Genomic DNA, 19,079 nt, shown 5'->3' with positions numbered 1-19,079 from the left:
GTAATACAAACAATGGCATCAGGATTTTCTGACTTGCCCCAGAGGAAATTCTGCTTGATTTTTATCACCAGAAAGAAGACTCTTGGTCCCTGTCTCTTCCCAATAAGATTTTAAAATGTTGATATTGACTGAACACCTACTCTGTGTCAGTCATTATGGGAAGCTCGTTGCATGCATGATCACAGTGTCCTCACAATTTAACTGAACAGATAATGACTAAAGCAGAGAGCAGTTCTGTAACATGTCCAAGGTCACATAACCTGCCCCTTCCTTGCAGGTTTCATCTTTTCTCAATTCAACGTTCAAATGACATGGAGGAAGCATTCCTCATGAGATGTTGAGAAGGAACATCCTCATCCCCCACCATAAGGTCCTGCTTGGAGGAGGTGTTCCTTCCAGGAGGAAACTAGCCTGGTGCTTCAGGGTGTGGGACCTTCCCGATACATAATGCAGGTTACCTGGACAAACCAGCCTCAACCTCAATTTCTTCAGGAAATCAGTCAGCAGGAGTAGCAGTTCCTCTCTGCTCAGTATGTCCCAGAGATACTCAGTGACATCCTCAAAAACGATCTCAATATCTAGATGAAAGGAAAGGGAATAAGGTTAGAACTTGTGAAGTGAAAAAGGGAAAGCGTTTGTAGCTCAGTGGTCTTTGGTTTTGTGCGACCCCATGGACTATAGCCCACCAGGCTCCTCTGTCCATGGAATTCTTCAGGCAAAAATCCTGGAGTGGGTATCCATTCCCTCCTCCAGGGGATCTTCCTGACCCAGGGATCAAATCCAAGTCTCCTGTGTTGCAGGCAGATTCTTTACTGTCTGAGTCACCGGGAAAGCCAAGAAAAATGTGTGATGGATAATAAATGATGTTGAGTAGCTTTTTTGTCTTTTTAACCTTGTGGAATCTGGGGGAGGGCTTGCAGATTTTAATTTTCCAGCCTAGAACATGTATCTAGATCACTATGGTGACAGTTCAGAAGTTGGTGAGAGCTACTTGAGTGTTTGAATTGGGTGGACCCGAAGTGCTGAAACTCCAGCTGGATGTTGCTGTACCAATTCTGAAAGACCACCAGGTTCTAACAAAGTGCAAGCATGTGGTGTAAACCCAGTGGACGCATATATCCGCTCCTGCACTCACAGTATAAAACCACTTCTACCTTCTACTCCTAGCTGAGATGTGGCTGGGATAGTAGAAGCTGCTGGAGAGAATGTATCTGCTTGCAAGAAAGGTGACATTCACTACCAGGACGGTCTCTGGGGGCTACACCGAGTTTGCTCTGGAAGCCCATCACACTGTTCACACTCTGCCAGGAAAACTGGACTTTAAACAAGGAGCTGCCATCAGCATCTCGTGCTTTACTGCTTATCGAGTCTGCTCCGCAGTGCCCGTGAAAGCTGGAGGAAGTGTTCTGGGGCAGGTGGAGGAGCTGGAAGAGCAGCATGCCACATGGTTAGAGCTTACGGCTTAAAGATTTCGGGCACAGCTGCTACTGAGGAAGGACAAAAGATCGCTTTCCAAAATGAAGCCCACGAAGTATTTAATCACAAAGAAGCTAATTATATTGATAAAACTAAGAAATCTGTTGGTGAAAAGAGTTGATGTGATTATTGAAATGTTTGCTAATGTCAATCTTAGCGATGCTTTGAGTTTTTTGTCACATGGAGGATGAGAAATAGTTGTTGGCCGCAGAGGTCCTAAGAAGTAAACCCACAGGATCCATGACAAAGGAATCTAGCATAAGAGGAGTAGCTCTCCCTTCATCCTCCAAGGAGGAATTCCAGCAGTTTGCAGCAGCCTTCCAAGCCGGAATGGAAATTGGTTGGTTGAGACCAGTAATAGGCCCCTGGTATTCACTGGCCCAGGCGGCCCAGGCTCATGAAGATATCTTTCATAACTATGGGGCTATGGGAAAATGATTCTTCTCTTAAAATGATTAATCCTTGCATTGATTTCCTGTGTAATTAGAGATTTCTTACCTCAGTTTTGAGCAAACTGCGTTTGCTCTGCTTAGCTTTCATTTGATTCAGTGAGTTTCTTCTATTGAAAAAAAATACGTCTTTTCAGCAATCATAGGCATTGAGTGTAGTTTATTTTATAGCTGGCAATATTCTTTATGCCTTCTACCTCTCATCAAGGAATCATCGTAATGGGAACTAGGATGCTAGTGGTCACTTGGCATTGGAGGACGTTACAGAAATTCCTAACCAATGCTTATCATGAATCCCATACCTTTGACTAAAACATGCTAATTCAAAATAGGACTGCTTGATTCCCAAGCCTACTTCTCCTTATAAAGTTTCTTTAGTCTCTGGTTAGCCCACAGCTGAAGAAGGCAATGGCACCCCACTCCAGTACTCTTACCTGGAGAATCCCATGGACGGAGGAGCCTGATGGGTTATAGTCCATGGGGTCACAAAGAGTGAGACGTGACTGAAGGACTTAGCACATCAGGTGCATAGTTTCCACATATATATGTGTTGATTAGTTCAGTTTCAAAGTAAATTTAAAATTATCTCTTTGTGTGACAGGGATCATATATTTTTGTTTAAGTTAATAAACGAATTTGATGCCTTAAGGATGATCTGCTTTTGTTGTCATAACATGGTATCTGCAATAAATTCTGCAGCACATTAAAAATATGGTATTTAGTATAAATTAGTTAAAATTCACTTTCTTGAGCAGCAATCACCTGGACACTCTTGGCAGAGTCACCTGGGGTTATGGATGGAACTGTTTTCCCCCCACCCACCAATTCATATGTTGAAGATTTAACCCCCTGGTGACTATATTTGAAGACTGGGCCTTTAAAGAGGTAATTAAGGTAAAATGAGGTCATAAGTGTGGGGCCTGAGTCCAATAAGTTAAATGTCTTTATTAGAAAGGAAGACACCAGATTTTCTCTCTGTTCCTTCCCTCTCCCCCAGAGGAAAGGCCATGTGAGGACAGAGAGAGAATTTACAAAATTTAGAATTTACAAAACAGGGGGAGAGTCTCACCTCTCTACTACCTTGATCTTGGACTTCCAAACCTCCAGAAATAATGATCTAATGCTGGGATTTAGGTGTCTTCAGGAATCTACAATTTTAAAACTTCAGAAAGAGAAGGAGGGCTTCCCAGGAGATGCAGTGGTAAAAATTCGGCTGCCAAGGCAGGAAATGCAAGAGTCATGCGACCGATCCTTGGGTCGGAAATATACCCTGGGGTAGGAGATGGCAACCCCCTCCAGCATTTTTACCTTGAAAATCCCAAGAACAGAGGAGCCTGGCAGACAACAGTCCATGGGGCCATAAAGATTCGGACACAACTGAACAACTCAGCGTGCTCACACACACATAAACAAAAGGAATACAAGGGAGGTGTTTTGTTAGTTACTACTTGGAGCAGAGACTGGCAGCACCCTATAAATGAGTGCTTTCATGTTTTGGGAGTGAAACAAAAGAATATTCACATTAAATATGCTAAAGAATGTAATGACAATAAATAGCCTCAGATCAGTACAGAGCAAGATCACTGCTCAAATGAGTTACCAAAATCCCTGCGTGATTTCAGGGATCTAGAAGTTATGGAATTGCTCAGTGTTAGTAGCTCAGTCCTGTCTAACTTTTTGTGACCCCATGGACAGTAGCCTCCAAGTATTCTCTATCCAGGAAATTCTCCTGGCGAGAATACTGGAGTGGGTTCCTTCTTCAGAGGATCTTCCCGAGCCAGGAAAGGAACCTGGGTCTCCTGCATAGCAGGCAGATTCTTTTACTGTCTGAGCCACCATGGAAGCCCAGGGGTTATGGAATTGTAGGTAAGACATAGTCAACTAGGATTAATATATATATGGAGGGTGGGGCTGGGTCACAATGTGAGATGTGTTTCCTGATACATGCACACACAGATACATTATTCTTATTTCACAGATGAGGAAAGTGAGACTCAGACAGGATAAGGGACAGCCCAAGGCCAGTGAGCAGAAAGCTCAGAGGTGGGATCCAAGCTCAGGTATCAGACACTTCTTGCATATGACTTGAATCCTCCTTATTTTAAACTCCTGTGACTTCTTCATTCTACCATGCAGTACACCTAGGGGGATTTTCGCGAGTGATTTTTGGTGGTGAGCACACTGCAGCGTATACAAAAGTAGAAATATAATGTTGCACACATGAAACATAAAATGTTATAAACAGATGCTACCTAATTTTTAAAAAGGGTTTGAGGCCACCTGCCATGGGGGTAAGACTACCATGTGAGAGGCTTTATCTTGTTGATCAGAGACACTCAGGATGGGCAGTGAAGGGGTGGAGGCAGACGTGATCCCGTGTAAAACCCCGTCACCCCTCCCCTCTAGGTGGGAGGTGGCAAAAGTCAGACTGGGGTTCAGTTCAGTGTCCACTGACTCTTGCAGAGTGGCTGGGCAGGTGGCAGGGTGAGAGTTGGATGAAAGGTGTCTATGGTGATGCCCCAGGGTCTGGGAGCAGGAGGAGGCTCAGACCAAGGGAGGGGGCAGGAGAAGCTCCAGGGATGCTGGGGGATCTCGCCTCGCTGCCCTGTCTGGCCTTGGGGACTCCCTCTGCTGTCCCCCTCCCCATGGGCTGTCCTGGCCTCATTTCTGAGTCACTTGCTAGAGGGCAGTGGGGGAGGAAGTGAGCACCTAGCAAGTGGCTCCCTAAGGAGAGAGCTGGGAAAGAGGCTCTGTGGACACACTCCCATTGAGGGTACTCCACGTGGCCCCCCTGAGGGGCTCCAGGATGCTTATCCATCCTCTTCTTGGTTCTTGATTCCTCTGTAGGTTAACTCTGCCAGGAGGAAACACCCTCAATTCGAGGTCACATGCAGGAACTGGACAGAAAAATAGGCAGCTGCCTCCCTGAGCATTTTCCAAGGTTTTCTGAACTCATGATGGCAGCAGCGGGGTCTCAGAGATCTCCCTTCAGATCCTTGTCTGCGTCAGGCTGGAAGGAGGTGTGACCTCACCCTTGGGGAGCGTAAAACAGATTGTGGGTTCGATCACAAGTGAGCAGCAGCTGCAGGGAGCAGGGGGTGGTGAGGTCTCTGTGAGTTCTCCTGGGACGGCCACCAGTGCCACGAGGAATTTAACACACTGTGGTTCTCTGTCTCCTGGGCTCTGCAGGTCACTAGTTAAGGAAAGTTACTCATCCCCGGCCACTCCCCCTAAGTCAGAGTCCTGCTCCTGTTGGGGCACAGGGAGAAGGTAATCAGACGGGAGACACCCATCTGCCAAGTTATCGGAGCAAGAAAGCCAGTGACAAGACCAGATAGGAAGGATTAATCTGGAAATTACATGAGGCTAGGAACACTTGTGTTTGCTAATTGGTAATAACTAATATTGATCCATTGTCTATGACATGCAGGCTCCTGAAGCTCACCTGAACTTACATCAGCCTAAGTTTTCGAGCTGATTCCAGAACCTGGGCTTGAACCCAGTCTTTCTGATCCAAATCCCAGGTTTGTGATGATTATGCTCTACTCCCTTTAATATACAAAGATATTTATTTGTGGATATATATTTATCGGTTAAATGAGTGCTTTCATTCCAAAATAATGTCTTGCTCTCTGTGCTTAATTGTCTGCCTTGATAAAGTTGCTGGTGATACAGCTCCCACAGCCCACGCCCTTTTTGCTTCTGCAAGAGCCTTTATCTCACAAAGGCCTGGAGTCCCATCATCCCCACCCCACTTCCTGTATCCCTGCCCTTTGTGGCTGAGGACCCCATGGTGCCCCATCCCTCTGCTGTCCTCGCCTGACTACTGGACTTTAGGTTGTTTCTAATTCCTTATGCAAATAATAGCGTAAAGAACATTCTCCTTGTATAAAACTACATTTGAGACTGTTCCCTTAAGCTATATCTAGGAGTAGGACATAGCTAGATAGCTATCTAGGATGTAGGATCTAGGATCTAGGATATAGCTATCTAGGCTGGACCACAAGGCATCAGCACATAAAAAATATTCATACCTAGAAACACACTGTTATGCAAAGAAATTGCAGCAATTTATGTTCACACTCATGATACATAAGGGTGTCCATCCTTTCAGACTTTCCCGTTCTCTGCTGCTGCAGCTAAGTCGCTTCAGTCATGTCTGACTCTGTGCAACTCCATAGATCGCAGCCCGCCAAGCTCCGCTGTCCCTGGGATTCTCCAGGGAAGAACACTAGAGTGGGTTGCCATTTTCTTCTCCAATGCATGAAAGTGAAAAGTGAAAGTGAAGTCGCTCAGTCGTGTCCGACTCTTAGCGACCCCATGGACTGCAGCCCACCAGGCTCCTCCATCCATGGGATTTTCCAGGCAAGTGTACTGGAGTGAGGTGCCATTGCCTTCTCCGCCCATTCTCAGTGTTCTTCAAAAAAAAGAGCAGTTCAGATCTTTATATATGAACAATCTATTTTGGTTCTGCTTGTGATTTTCTTGTCATAGGAGATGAGGAAGGAAAGAAAATATTGATGACATTTAACTACTGTTTCAAGAAAGCAAAAGAGCCTTTGTCCACTACTCCTCCTGAGACCTGACTGAATGACAGTAGAGATACTTACAGTTATAATACCAGCTACTGATAAGAGTGAGTTGTGTTTGTGGTCTTTGCTTTGCAATGGTATTTGCTCTGCAATGGTATTTGCTCTAAAACTTTACAAATGATTACTTGTATTTTATTCCATTAGCCTTTGAGATGTGTAGCATTATATCCTCATTTACAAATAAGGAAGCTGAAGTACAGATGTTACATGACTCGCCCAAGATCAGAAGTCTTGCCCCTGGAACCGACAATCTGGGCTCAAGAACCCATAGCCTGCCTCTCCTCCCTCTGCTGCTAATAAAAACAAGCACGGGGGCAACAGGAGACCAGAGGCTTCAACAAATGTCTGAAGACTCACTGGATGGAGAAGTGATAGCTGAGTGAAGAAGAGCGCAGTGGAGGAGGAGAAAGAGGGAGAGAGAGCTGACAGGAGAGAACAGTCTGATGGGTAGAGCCCCAGAGCGGGAGCAAGATGAGAGGGAGGCTGAAGTGAGAGCAGGGGACAAGTTTACCAACACCACGGCCCACCCCATATTCACAGCAGCCTTCACCCTTCACCAGACTTTTCAGAAAGCTACTTGAGAATGAGTTGCAGGAAAAAAAAATGGGTGGTGTGTTTGTATAATTATGGAGAAAAGTAAAGGGTACCTAAAAGAGAGATAGACGTGGGATCCAGGAATCAGGAACATCAACCCAGAAGAAAGGGAATCCAAGGATCCCAGCTGGGTGTGCAGCAGACCTAGGGAGAAATCAGTCCAGAATAGGATAAGAAGTCCAGAGTCTGTGCGTACAGGGGTGTCGGTATCACATGAGGCACCGTTGGAAAGAAATGGAGGCAATGTTGGAGGTAAACAGTGCAAGGGGTGAAAACAAGGCCAGTTAGAAACATCAGGAGAAACTGAAGCTATGCTGAAAAGCACGTGCCGCTATAAGGTACAAGTTAGCTCTAAAAACGTATTAAAATAACACAAAAATCTAAACTCTTTTGTTTGATTTTTTTTTAATATAAGGTAAATTTATCTATGTTCAAGTCCTGGTTTTCCCATTTTGATTGTTTTGGAGACTGTTTAGAACTGAAGTGTTGTTGATATATATCTGTTCAGTTCAGTCACTCAGTTGTGTCTGACTGTTTGTGACCCCATGAACTGCAGCACGCCAGGCTTCCCTGTCCATCACCAACTCGAAACTCATGGACTTCACCTAAACTCACGTCCATTGAGCTGGTGATGCTATCCAACCATTTCATCCTCGGTCTTCACCTTCACTCTTGCCCTCAATCTTTTCCAGCATCAGGGTCTTTTCAAACAAGTCAGCTCTTCACATCAGGTGGCCAAAGTATCGGAGTTTCAGATTCAACATCAATCCTTCCAATGAACATCCAGGACTGATCTCCTTTAGGATGGACTGGCTGGATCTCCTTGCAGTCCAAGGGAATCTCAAGAGTCTTTCAAAAGCATCAATTTTTTGGCGCTCAGCTTTCTTTACAGTCCAACTCTCACATCCATACATGACTACTGGAAAAACCATAGCTTGACTAGATGGACCTTTGTTGGCAAAATAGCGTCTCTGCTCTTTAGTATGCTGTCTAGGTTGATCACAACTTTCTTTCCAAGGCGTAGCATCTTTAAATTTCATGGCTGCAATCACCATCTGCAGTGATTTTGGAGCCCAGAAGAATAAAAGCATGTGACACTGTTTCCACTGTTTCCTGGTCTATTTGCCATGAAGTGATGGGACTGGATATCATGATCTTAGTTTCTGAATATTGAGCTTTAAGTCAACTTTTTCACTCTCCCCTTTCACTTTCATCAAGAGGTTTTTTAGTTCGTTGCTTTCTGCCCAAAAGGTGATGTCATCTGCACATATGAGGTCATTGGTATTTCTCTTGGCAATCTTGATTCCAGCTTGTGCTTCTTCCAGCCCAGTATTTCTCATGATGTACTCTGCATATACGTTAAATAAGCAGGTTAACAATATATAGCCTTTGTATATTTGTATATCCGAAAAGTACTGCTTTCTGGGTTTGGAACCAGTCTGTTGTTCCATGTCCAGTTTTAACTGTTTCTTCCTGACCTGCATACAGATTTCTCAGGAGGCAGGTCAGGTGGTCTGGGATTCCCATCTCTTTCAGAATTTTCCACAGTTTGTTGTGATCCACACAGTCAAAAGTTTTGGCATAGTCAATAAAGCAGAAGTAGATGTTTTTCTGGAACTCTCTTGCTTTCTCAATGATCCAGCGGATGTTGGCAATTTGATCTCTGGTTCTTCTGCCTTTTCTAAACCCAGCTTGAACATCTGGAAGTTCATGGTTCAGGTATTGTTGAAGCCTGGCTTGGAGAATTTTGAGCGTTACTTTGCTAGCATGAGAGATGATTACAATTGTGTGGTAGTTTGAACATTCTTTGACATTGCCTTTCTTCGAGATTGGAATGAAACTGACCTTTTCCAGTCCAGTATGAAAAAGCAAAATATAGGACACTGAAAGATGAACTCCCCAGGTTGGTAGGTGCCCAATACGGTACTGGAGATCAGTGGAGAAATAACTCCAGAAAGAATGAAGTGATGGAGCCAAAGCAACAACAATACCCACTTGTCAATGTGACTGGTGATAGAAATAAAGTCCGATGCTGTAAAGAGCAATATTGCCTAGGAACCTGGAATGTTAGGTTTATGAATCAAGGCAAATTGGAAGGGTCAAACAGGTGATGGCAAGAGTGAACGTCAACATTTTAGGAATCAGCAAACTAAAATGGACCGGAATAGGTGAATTTAACTCAGATGACCATTATATCTACTACTGTGGGCAGGAATCCCTTAGAAGAAATGGAATAGCCATCATAGTCAACAACAATCTGAAATGCAGTACTTGGATGCAATTTCAAAAACGGTAGAATGATCTTTGTTTCCAAGGCAAACCATTCACTATCACAGTAATACAAGTCTATGCCCCGACCAGTAATGCTGAAGAAGCTGAAGGTGAATGGTTTTATGAAGACTTACAAGACCTTCTAGAACTAACACCCAATAAAGATGTCCTTTTCATTATAGGGGACTGGAATGTAAAAGCAGGAAGTCAAGAAACATCTGGAGTAACAGGCAAACTTGGCCTTGGAGTACAGAATGAAACAGGACAGAGGCTAACAGAGTTTGCCAAGAGAATGCACTGGTTTTAGCAAACACCCTCTTCCAACAACACCAGAGAAGACTCTACACATGGACATCACCAGATGGTCAATACTGAAATCAGATTGATTATATTCTTGGCAGCCAAAGGAGAAGTTCTATACAGTACGCAAAAACAAGGCTGGGAGCTGACTCTGGCTCAGATCATGAACTCCTTATTGCCAAATTCAGACTTAAATTGAAGAAAGTAGGGAAAACCTCTAGACCATTCAGGTATGACCTAAATCAAATCCCTAACATACAATGGAAGTGACAAATTGATTCAAGGGATTAGATCTGATACTGCCTGAATAACTATGGATGGAAGTTCATGACATTGTACAGGAGGTAGGGATCAAGACCATCCCCAAGGAAAAGAAATGCAAAAAGGCAAAACGATTGTCTAAGGAGGCCTAACAAATAGCTGTGAAAAGAAGAGAAGTGAAAGGCAAAGGAGAAAAGGAAAGATATACCCATTTGAATGAAGAGTTCCAAAGAATAGAAAGGAGAGGTAAGAAAGCCTTCCTCCATGATCAAGAAAGCCTTCCTCCATGTTAATCAATATAAAAATTAAAATACACTTCTAGAATTTGGGATCTGAAGCACTAAAGGGAGGAGGAGAATTAATATCTCAGTTTACAAAGCTAAGAATCAAGAAACAGTGGGTCCAGTTGAAAGCATAAGAAATGAAGATGTAAATAAGGTGCTTACAAGTACAAAGCTTCCTGATAGGGGATATCAAATGAGTGAAATAATGATATAAACAGAAGATGGGGGAAGGTATAAGAAAAAGTAAGAAATAAAGAAATTCTTATTTTTCCAAGTCAGAAGTAAGTAAATAATATCAAAAAATTTAAATTTATTTATTTTAATTGGAGGCTAATTACTTTACGATATTGTATTGGTTTTGCCATACATCAACATGAATCCGCCATGGGTGTACACGTGTTCCCATCCTGAACCTCCTCCCACTTCCCTCCCCAATATCAAATTTTTAAGTCAAGGAAAAGAAAAATGCAACCCTAAATATTGACTAGCTATTGTGGTTGATGACTCCCCACCTTGCACCAGGCACCTTCCCAATTGCTTAGTATGAATTCACTTCCTTTTAGTTCTCACAGTGATCCTATAAGAAAGGAAGCTGAAGCTCAGAGAGGTGAAGCAATTTACTCAAAGCACACAGCTAGTGCTAGAGCCAGAGTCCAAGTCCAGGTTCCTGTCTCCTGCACACACATTCTCACACCATTCCACCTCCCAATGTAGTAATAGCATTTAAAGACCATGATTAGCTATGTAAGCTTTTCCTTGGGAGGGAAAGAGCAGAACCCTCTGTACAAATTGATCTGTACTTGGGACTGGATTGTTTTAACTTCAAGACAGCAGCAGTCAGTAACCCACAAAATGGGGTGGTTTCTAGTGCTGCCACCCTCAAGATGATGGAAGTGGTTGAACTTAATGCCAACAAGAAATAAGCTTGACTCCTGCTGTGACAGCTGTCAGTATGGGAGACATATTCGTTTTGATGAAACCAAGTTCTCTAAGAAAGTGAAAGTGGAAGTGTTAGTCACTCAGTCGTGCCTAACTCTGCAAGCCCAGGACTGTAGCCCTCCAAGCTCTTCTGGAGGAAATTCTCCAGGCGAGAATACTGGTGGGCATTACCTCCTCCAGGAGATCTTCCCAACCCAGGGATGGAATGAGGTCTCCTGCATTGTGAGCAGATTCTTTACCTTCTGAGCCACTAAGGAAGCCCTCTAAATTCTCTAAGTAGGGATGGTAACTGGGGTTAAACCAGAATAATCAGAATGAACAGTAACTCTAAACAGACACACTGTCCAGCAGCATCTTGCCCACCCACATATGCACCCATGGGCTTCCATCCACCAATAGGAAGGAAGACCCCTTGCAGGGGAGGTGAATCCCACAGGCTGGCATCTCTGCTCCTGCAAAGACAAGGATGCTCTTGAAGATGATCAGAGAAGAGGTCAGAAGGGGCACCCACTAAATAACAATAATAAAAGACAATGATTACTATAAGGATGTTTCATTGGGCCAAGCTGAGTCTGTGAAAGGCCATGAGTTCAAAATAATGTTACATGGAGAGGACTTTAAATAAAGTGTGGTCAGAAAGGGAGACACAAAGGTTAAAAAGTGTGCTAGTGGTGATGCAGGTGACGCAAGACTCAAGAGACGTGGGTTCAGTCCTGGGGTTGGGAAGATCCCCTGGAGAAGGAAATGGCAAACCACTCCAGTATTCTTGCCTGGGAAATCCAGTGGACAGAGGAGCCCTGTGGGCTACAGTCCATGGGGTCACAAAGAGTTGGACACGACTGAGTCGGTATCTTTCTTTTCTTTCTATGTTGCCAAGAAGAGTAAGTGTAATGGGAAATATTTCATTGTTAATTAAGTTTAAAAAGAAGAGGAGTCTTGAAGTCTATAGGTATATTCCTTTCTGTTTATTTACATGAAAGTTTATAAAGGACTGAGAAAGAAAGAACAAGACCTGACATCCTGAGGCTGGCCTGGTATCACAACAGGGCAATGCTCTTCTCCTGTTGGATGTAAAGGCTCTCACAGAACTCCAGCCTCACACCAGGTCACCCTGAGAGCAGGATTGAAAGAAACAGCATACACCCATCACCGGGGTCCAGCCCCTATTGGATCCAGGGTATCCTCACGGAGATTGCGTTGGCGTCCTAAATAAGGGTTTTATTTAGAAATATAGAGAGAGATAAAGAAGGAATATAGCAGTTAGGAAAACAGAGGAGAGAAAGAGGCTGAAATTTCATGGTTTACACAGGAAGCCAATAAAGCCCCAGGACAAGGGACTTGCACCGTCTATGTAGGCCACAGGCACCCGCTTGAATAGTGGAGGGTGTCCTGCCTTGGGCTCCCTCTCACGTGGGTCTTAGAAGCCCGGGCAAAGAAGTAGACACGGTGAGCCTCTGTGCTGCAGACAGGAATTGGCCTGAAAAAGAAGAGAGAAAGGAAAGAAGACACGAGGGGAGCCAGTCTTTCCAGGAACTGGTCCGTCTCTTTATTTTTCAGGGGGGCTTTTATATTTTAAGTTGTACATAGAGATAAGTGTGAGAAGCAGAGTCACACAGGGTCAGCTGCTCTGACCCTTATCTAAAGACAGAGTGTTCTTTGCATACCTTTGTTCTTACAAGGGTCTGACGTTTGTTTACAATATCTTCTGGTCTGGAGACCGATTAACATTTTATGGCCCCATCTTTGTTTCTATTGATAAAGGTTAGTCAATCAGAAAACTTGTTTTCCCTTAAGATCTGCTTAGTCTTAAGATCGTGATAAAGTTACATTTTTACATAGCAAGGATACAACGATTTATAACAAAGAAAGAAAAGTACAGTGATTTATAACAAAGAGAAAATTCATTAACTCAGAAGTCTAATATTGCTAACATCAAGACTACTATATTTCTTTTTCTACATTCCAATTACATTGATTACCATACTCCTAGGTGCCTGAGGATATGGAGGCCTGGCGGCAATCAACTCAGCAATGAAACCCTTCACCAACATGATTTTTATCTTTAGAAAAGCCCTATGCTAACTAAGAGTTTCAAAATACTCCAAACTCTCTGTGCTGTTTATGGTTGAGAGGTTGTAAACAATCATGTGTGTAGTAGCAGGAGTGTGGATAATCCTGTCACACAAGCAAGACTGCCAGCAGAGAGGTTTGGGCTGAGACACTCCTTTTACATGCAGGAGACTATTAACTGGAGCTCTAAGTTAATTTTCCAGAGAAAGGTGGTCGGGGATAGCCTCTGTTAACGTCAGAAGAATGTAGTATAGCAGACAGTAAACAGACAGATTTTGGTTTTGGAGTAGATGCTCGGGCAGGTCCAGGGCGGGTCCCTCGAGGCCTGATTTGCCTTTTCCCAGTCAGGTCTCTTCCTCGTGACCTTTGTCATGGGTGGGATCTCCCATGCTGGCTCCTGGCATCTCCCCCTTTTTATTTCTTAAGACAGCCAGATGTAGTTCAGTCATGAGCTTCTGAATGCTCTATCGAGAATCCTGACAATACAAGGAAGAATAATTATGAGAAGTAAAATTAGAGCTCCCACAGCAGCATAGCTAAAGACAGTAGACAGAATGTATTTTCCTGAAATAAAGTTAGAGAATGTATGAAAAAAGTCATTTGCAAGTCCTGCGGCAGTAAAATCTAATCGGGAGTGTTCCATGGTCTGTATCTGATTATGAAGTTTCCCTAAATCTAAACTAATATCTGAGCTATTCCAAACACCTGAAATATGAGTTTTAATTTTCTCCCAATTATAATCTGTCTCGTTTAGTTTTAGGGGCGTTACACATATCCACCGATAGTCAGCATGACAGGACAGTGCCAATTTTGTTTTTAATGCCTGTAGTTCAGTCCCAATATGTATTACAGCTTCTTCTAAGGCATCTACCCTCATTTCTAATTTCCTATCTGTAGCTTCCTGTGTTGCCAGTGATAAAGAAACATTTTTTGACATAGTATCAACATATTGGCAGTATGTACTTGTTGATTCAATGATATTGCTGCCACAGTAATAGAAGTAATTGCAGCTATTAAAGCTGATATCCCCAAAGTAAGTAAGCCCACAAACCGTCGCGATCACATTAAGTCTTGTAAATGTTGCAGCGCAGCAGGACCATAGTTGTCATACCAATAAGCGGCCACAGTCACAGGCACCATAAGTTAGGGTGGGCGTCACAGCACCACAAAAGAACAAGCATCGCATTGAGGGGCAAACAAGATGAGAGCATGCATTGTTTACAAGACATTGCATTAGGTCCGCCTGAATAATTCATTCACATATTAATCTTCTGGAATCATTGGTAAAGAGAAAAACAGGGAGAGGGTAATCAAGCTAGAAGAGAATAAGTAGAATCATTTGCTGGGTGGGTTAAAGTAACAGCAGCAGTAGTGGCAAGCGCTCTCCAAATTTCTGGCTGCCAAAAGGTTCTATTTTTAGCTGTAGGAGACAGAGTGGGGGGAACAAATTGGTCATAATGCCATCAGACAATGGCCAAGGAACAGAGTCTGCTTTCCAATTTCCAATTCTATTGGAGTCAACAAGGGTGGCACTTGGGTCACCGTTTGGATTTGGGTTGCTCCAATCCTGAATTGTATAATTTCCACCTCCTGGAATTCTGTAATCAATTCTCAAATTATAAGTACAAGATTTCCAAATCGGATACCCTGAATGATCATCTATAGTGTTCCATATGACATCTGAGGGAGCAACCTTATTACAATTTGGATAATCTGGTGGAGCTTTAAGAAACAAGGATTTGTAGGGGGCAAGGACCCCAGGCATTTGAGCTTGAAATATCCAAACTGACCAACGCCCTTTAAATTTAAGTTTTGAGTTTGGGGAGTCTGTCAGAATTTCTTTTTTAGAAGCTCCAATACTCCCTCTTTAGTGGGAGTAATAAAGTTTCCTGTATGACTAACGGGAAAATTAAAGCAAACAGGAAGATCATCTGTTAATCTTCTAAAGGTATAATTGAAATTAATGGGGTATTTATCTTTCGTATAGGAAGCATACGATCCTCCCAAAAGATGAGGCTGGTTTTTATGGACTCATATAGGGTCACTGTTCCAAGTAACTACTTGGAAGGTCAGAGGGTCTGGGAAATATGCCCAATATTTTTCTGGAGTGGGAGAGGAGGCGCTTACCTGGCAAGATAGTAAGGCAAGCATGGCAATAAACATTTTCTCAGGGGAGGTTGAAGATCCTTGTAAAGAAGCTATTTCCTGTGCCTGGTGACAGAGTGTCTTAATTTGTCCCCAGGTGGGAATAGATGCTTGCTGATTGCCTGGGTAGGACGTCCTGGCACCTTCCTGCAGGGTAAAGGATTGGTGGGAACAGTATTTTTTATACGGAGCTGTGACATCTGTCTGGTAGGTGGGTCCGCTTCCTGCTCATCCGGGATCTCTGGTGTCAGTCTTCTTGAAGTCAGCACGATCTTCCGTGTTGGCGGAGGGGGTAGAGGTAGAAGAGGCCCCTTCCTTTTTTGTGGTTGTGGCATTGGAGGAACCAGGTGTCTGGGAAACTGTGACATGATGAATCAGTGTGTCTAGTACCCAAATCGGAGAGTCTGCGTTCTGTGGAAAAACACAAGCATATCCTCGGCCGCTAGTTAACAATGGGTCAGGACTCTTCCATTGTCTGGAGAGGAGGTCCTTCAGTTTCACCAGCGGCTTTGCATTCTGTTGCTCTGGACACCAGTGACGAAGCATTGCAGTGGTTCCGGACAAACCAACACTCAAGTTATTTATTACAAAGAGAGCATGTTGTAAAATCTGATGGGGGGAACTATACTTAAATTCCCCTTCCTTTAATTTTTGAATTTGTATTTTTAATGTTTGGTGTGCTCTTTCTACTATAGCTTGTCCCTGGGGATTATAGGGGATGCCTGTGTTATGCTTTATTTGAAACTTTGTACAAAATTCCTGGAAAGACTTAGAAGTGTAAGCAGAGTCATTATCAGTTTTTAAAGCCTTTGGCAGACCCAGATATGAAAAACAAGTAAAGAGATGTTGTATTACATCTTTATACACCTCTCCTGTGTGAGCAGTTGCAATAATGACATGGGAAAAAGTATCTACAGTTACATGAACAAAGGGCACTTTTCCAAATGAGGAGACACGAGTTACATCCATCTGCCAGGTTCATTAGGTCTGAGACCGCGAGGGTTAACTCCCATAGGTAAACTATTTATAGTAGTGGGACAGTGTGAGCAGGAATGAACAATCTCTCGAGCTGACTCTCGAGAAATTTGAAACTCATATCTTAATGCAGTAGCATTTTGATGATGAAGTGAGTGAGAGGCTCTGGCTTCTTCAAAAACAGAGGCCACTGTAGCCCTGGCTAGTGAATCTGCCAAGACATTTAGAGCATTTAAAGGTCCAGGCAGTCCAGAATGAGCTCGAATGTGACCAATGAAGAATACTCTTTCTTTTCCAAATTTGTTGCTGCAACTTAGTTAACAAGTGAAATATAGTAGTTTTGTTTTCTGGCAGAACTGCTGTCTCAGTGTGTGGAAACAGCCTGACCACATACTGAGAGTGAGAGTAAAGGTTAAGTTCCTCCTCTGGAAACATAACAAAAGCCTCCAAAACAGCTCTGAGTTCAGCTCTTTGAGCTGAAGTTTCTTTAGTTTGTAAAATTTTGTGCTGAGTTTTTGTAACTATTTTTCTGTAACCCACAAATGGGAAAGAGATGTGAACAAACAATTCCTGGAAACAATTACCGGGGAGGCAACTTGCAAAGGGTCATATAGCTCTTCGTGGACAGAGTGGGGCCAAGTCCAGACCTTCTGACATGGGTATGTAAGGGAGGGGAGTGGAATGTGATTTTAATAACTCAGAAATTTATAGGTTTGTCTCTATCTTTATAAACACATAGATCTAATCTCACGCCCCTCTTGCTATACTGATGTATCTACAGTCTGGCTTCTTGTCCATAGATTGTAAATCCTGTATCATCATGTGGGCGTTGCGCAGCAGGGCCTGCGTCTCCCCACGTGGTCTCCTGTCATCCTCTCTCAGACCTTCATTTGTCCCCAGGACCTGGCACTGAGCAGGCACTCAGGACAGGGTGGGTGATGAAAGCGGATTCCTTGTATCTCCAAAGAAACCATTTGCCCCCATCAGCCCGCACACAGCACCCAGGGGCAGACTCAAGGCGGCCAGGCCACAGGGAGGAAGGACTCTAGCCCCCTGCCCTACTCCATCCCCTCAGCTTTCTTGAAATTTCCCAAAGGACTGAGCACCCACAACATGCACCTTCCTTCTGGGGTCACTGCTCATGTCTCAGGGGTCCACATCCCAGGCTGAGACCACCTGAGCAGGCGGTTACCTCCCTCTGCACTGTGTAGGGGTCCCAGGGGTGGGAGGAAGCTGTCAGAAACACCTGCTTCCACATCTGTCTTCCAGGCTCTGTCCTTCGGGCCATGGTCTCACCCCTCTGAACTTCCGTTTCCCTTCCTTTGTCAACTAGAGACAATCAAGGTTTGCTCAGACAGTCGTCTTGAAGATGGGGAGATGGGCGGGGGTCCTACCCCCCTGCTTACCCAGGAGTCTTTGTCTGGCTGTGTGTGAACAAGATCCAGCTGCCTCAGCTCTGCAGATGCAGCTGCCTTCTGTGTGTCTCTCCAATAAACCACGCACACCTTCTGGTCCCGGATATAGTCGGAGAACCAAAAGGGAAGTGAAACATACACTTCTGAGTGGCTCAAGTTACTATACCCTGCCCACCAGGCCCCTCCCAGACGTATTGCCACCCTCCTGCTGCTTCCTTAGAGAAACCACCCCGGCCCGACATCCCACGTCCTTCTGACACAGCCCACCCTGCCTCGGCTCCTTGAGGGAGACCTGCCACCAATACAGCGTGAGCCCCTTGGCAACCACTGCCCCACCCCATGGCCATCTTTCTACCCCCTCAGCCCTCCCCGTTCACCCACTCACCAGCCTGCCTGCTTTATCACCCTCATGCCACCAGCAAGTGGTACAGTTCCAGAACACACCAGCTCCTCACCACATCCTGGTCATATTGCTGCCGCCTAGGGTCAAAATGGGACCCCACTCCAGTACTCTTGCCTGGAAAATCCCATGGATGGAGGAGCCTGGTAGGCTGCAGTTCAGGGGGTCGCGAAGAGTCGGAGACGACTGAGCGACTTCACTTTCACTTTTCAGTATCATACATTGGAGAAGGAAATGGCAACCCACTCCAGTGTTCTTGCCTGGAGAATCCCAGGGACGGGGGAGCCTGGTGGGCGGATGTCTCTGGGGTCGCACAGAGTCGGACAAGACTGAAGCGACTCAGCAGCAGCAGCAGTAGCAGGGTCACATCCACGTGGCTTCTAGTATTTGTTCATGCAGCTCCTTCTCCTGGGACACCTGCTGCATCGAACCTGGAGAAATCATACTCACCCTGTAAAGCCAAAGTCTGGCATCACCTCCTCTGAGAAGCCCTCCAGGACCTCCCCTGCAGAGTCCCCTGTCCCTGCTCTGCTCCCTTGGTACCTGGGACAGGGGCCTAAGGCCACCCCTCAGCCTCTGTGTCCACGCCCCACCCACCTCCTTTTGATCAAGTCCTTCTAAACTTGGCCCTACTGACAGGCACAGAACTAGTGCCTTCAGGTCCCAGCAACTCACCTGAGGTATGCCCAGCCTTGGTGGTCAAGGTTAGTGGATGGATGCCAGTTTGTGGGAAGGACTGAGAGCATGCTGCCATTTTCTACCCTGGATTATTTCTAGTTGCACAGTTTCTTTTCTCGAAATGGAGGGCCTTTACAAGAAGGCTGGTGATCTGGCACCTCAAAAGCCAACAACAGAAAACCAGTCTCCTTTTCTGCTTGCTTCCTGAGCAGAGAGCCGCAGTGTGTGGA

General features: G+C 44.6%; 1 pseudogene; it reads left to right on the top strand.

The window, feature by feature from the left end:
- Positions 1 to 959: 959 nt before the first annotated feature.
- Positions 960 to 1,931, top strand: LOC138078717 (zeta-crystallin pseudogene; annotated as a pseudogene).
- The last annotated feature ends 17,148 nt before the right edge of the window (positions 1,932 to 19,079 follow it).

Source organism: Capricornis sumatraensis, chromosome 4 (assembly GCF_032405125.1).
Source record: "Capricornis sumatraensis isolate serow.1 chromosome 4, serow.2, whole genome shotgun sequence".
NCBI classification, from domain to species: Eukaryota; Metazoa; Chordata; class Mammalia; order Artiodactyla; family Bovidae; genus Capricornis; species Capricornis sumatraensis.
This window is presented reverse-complemented; position numbering and strand designations above follow the sequence as displayed.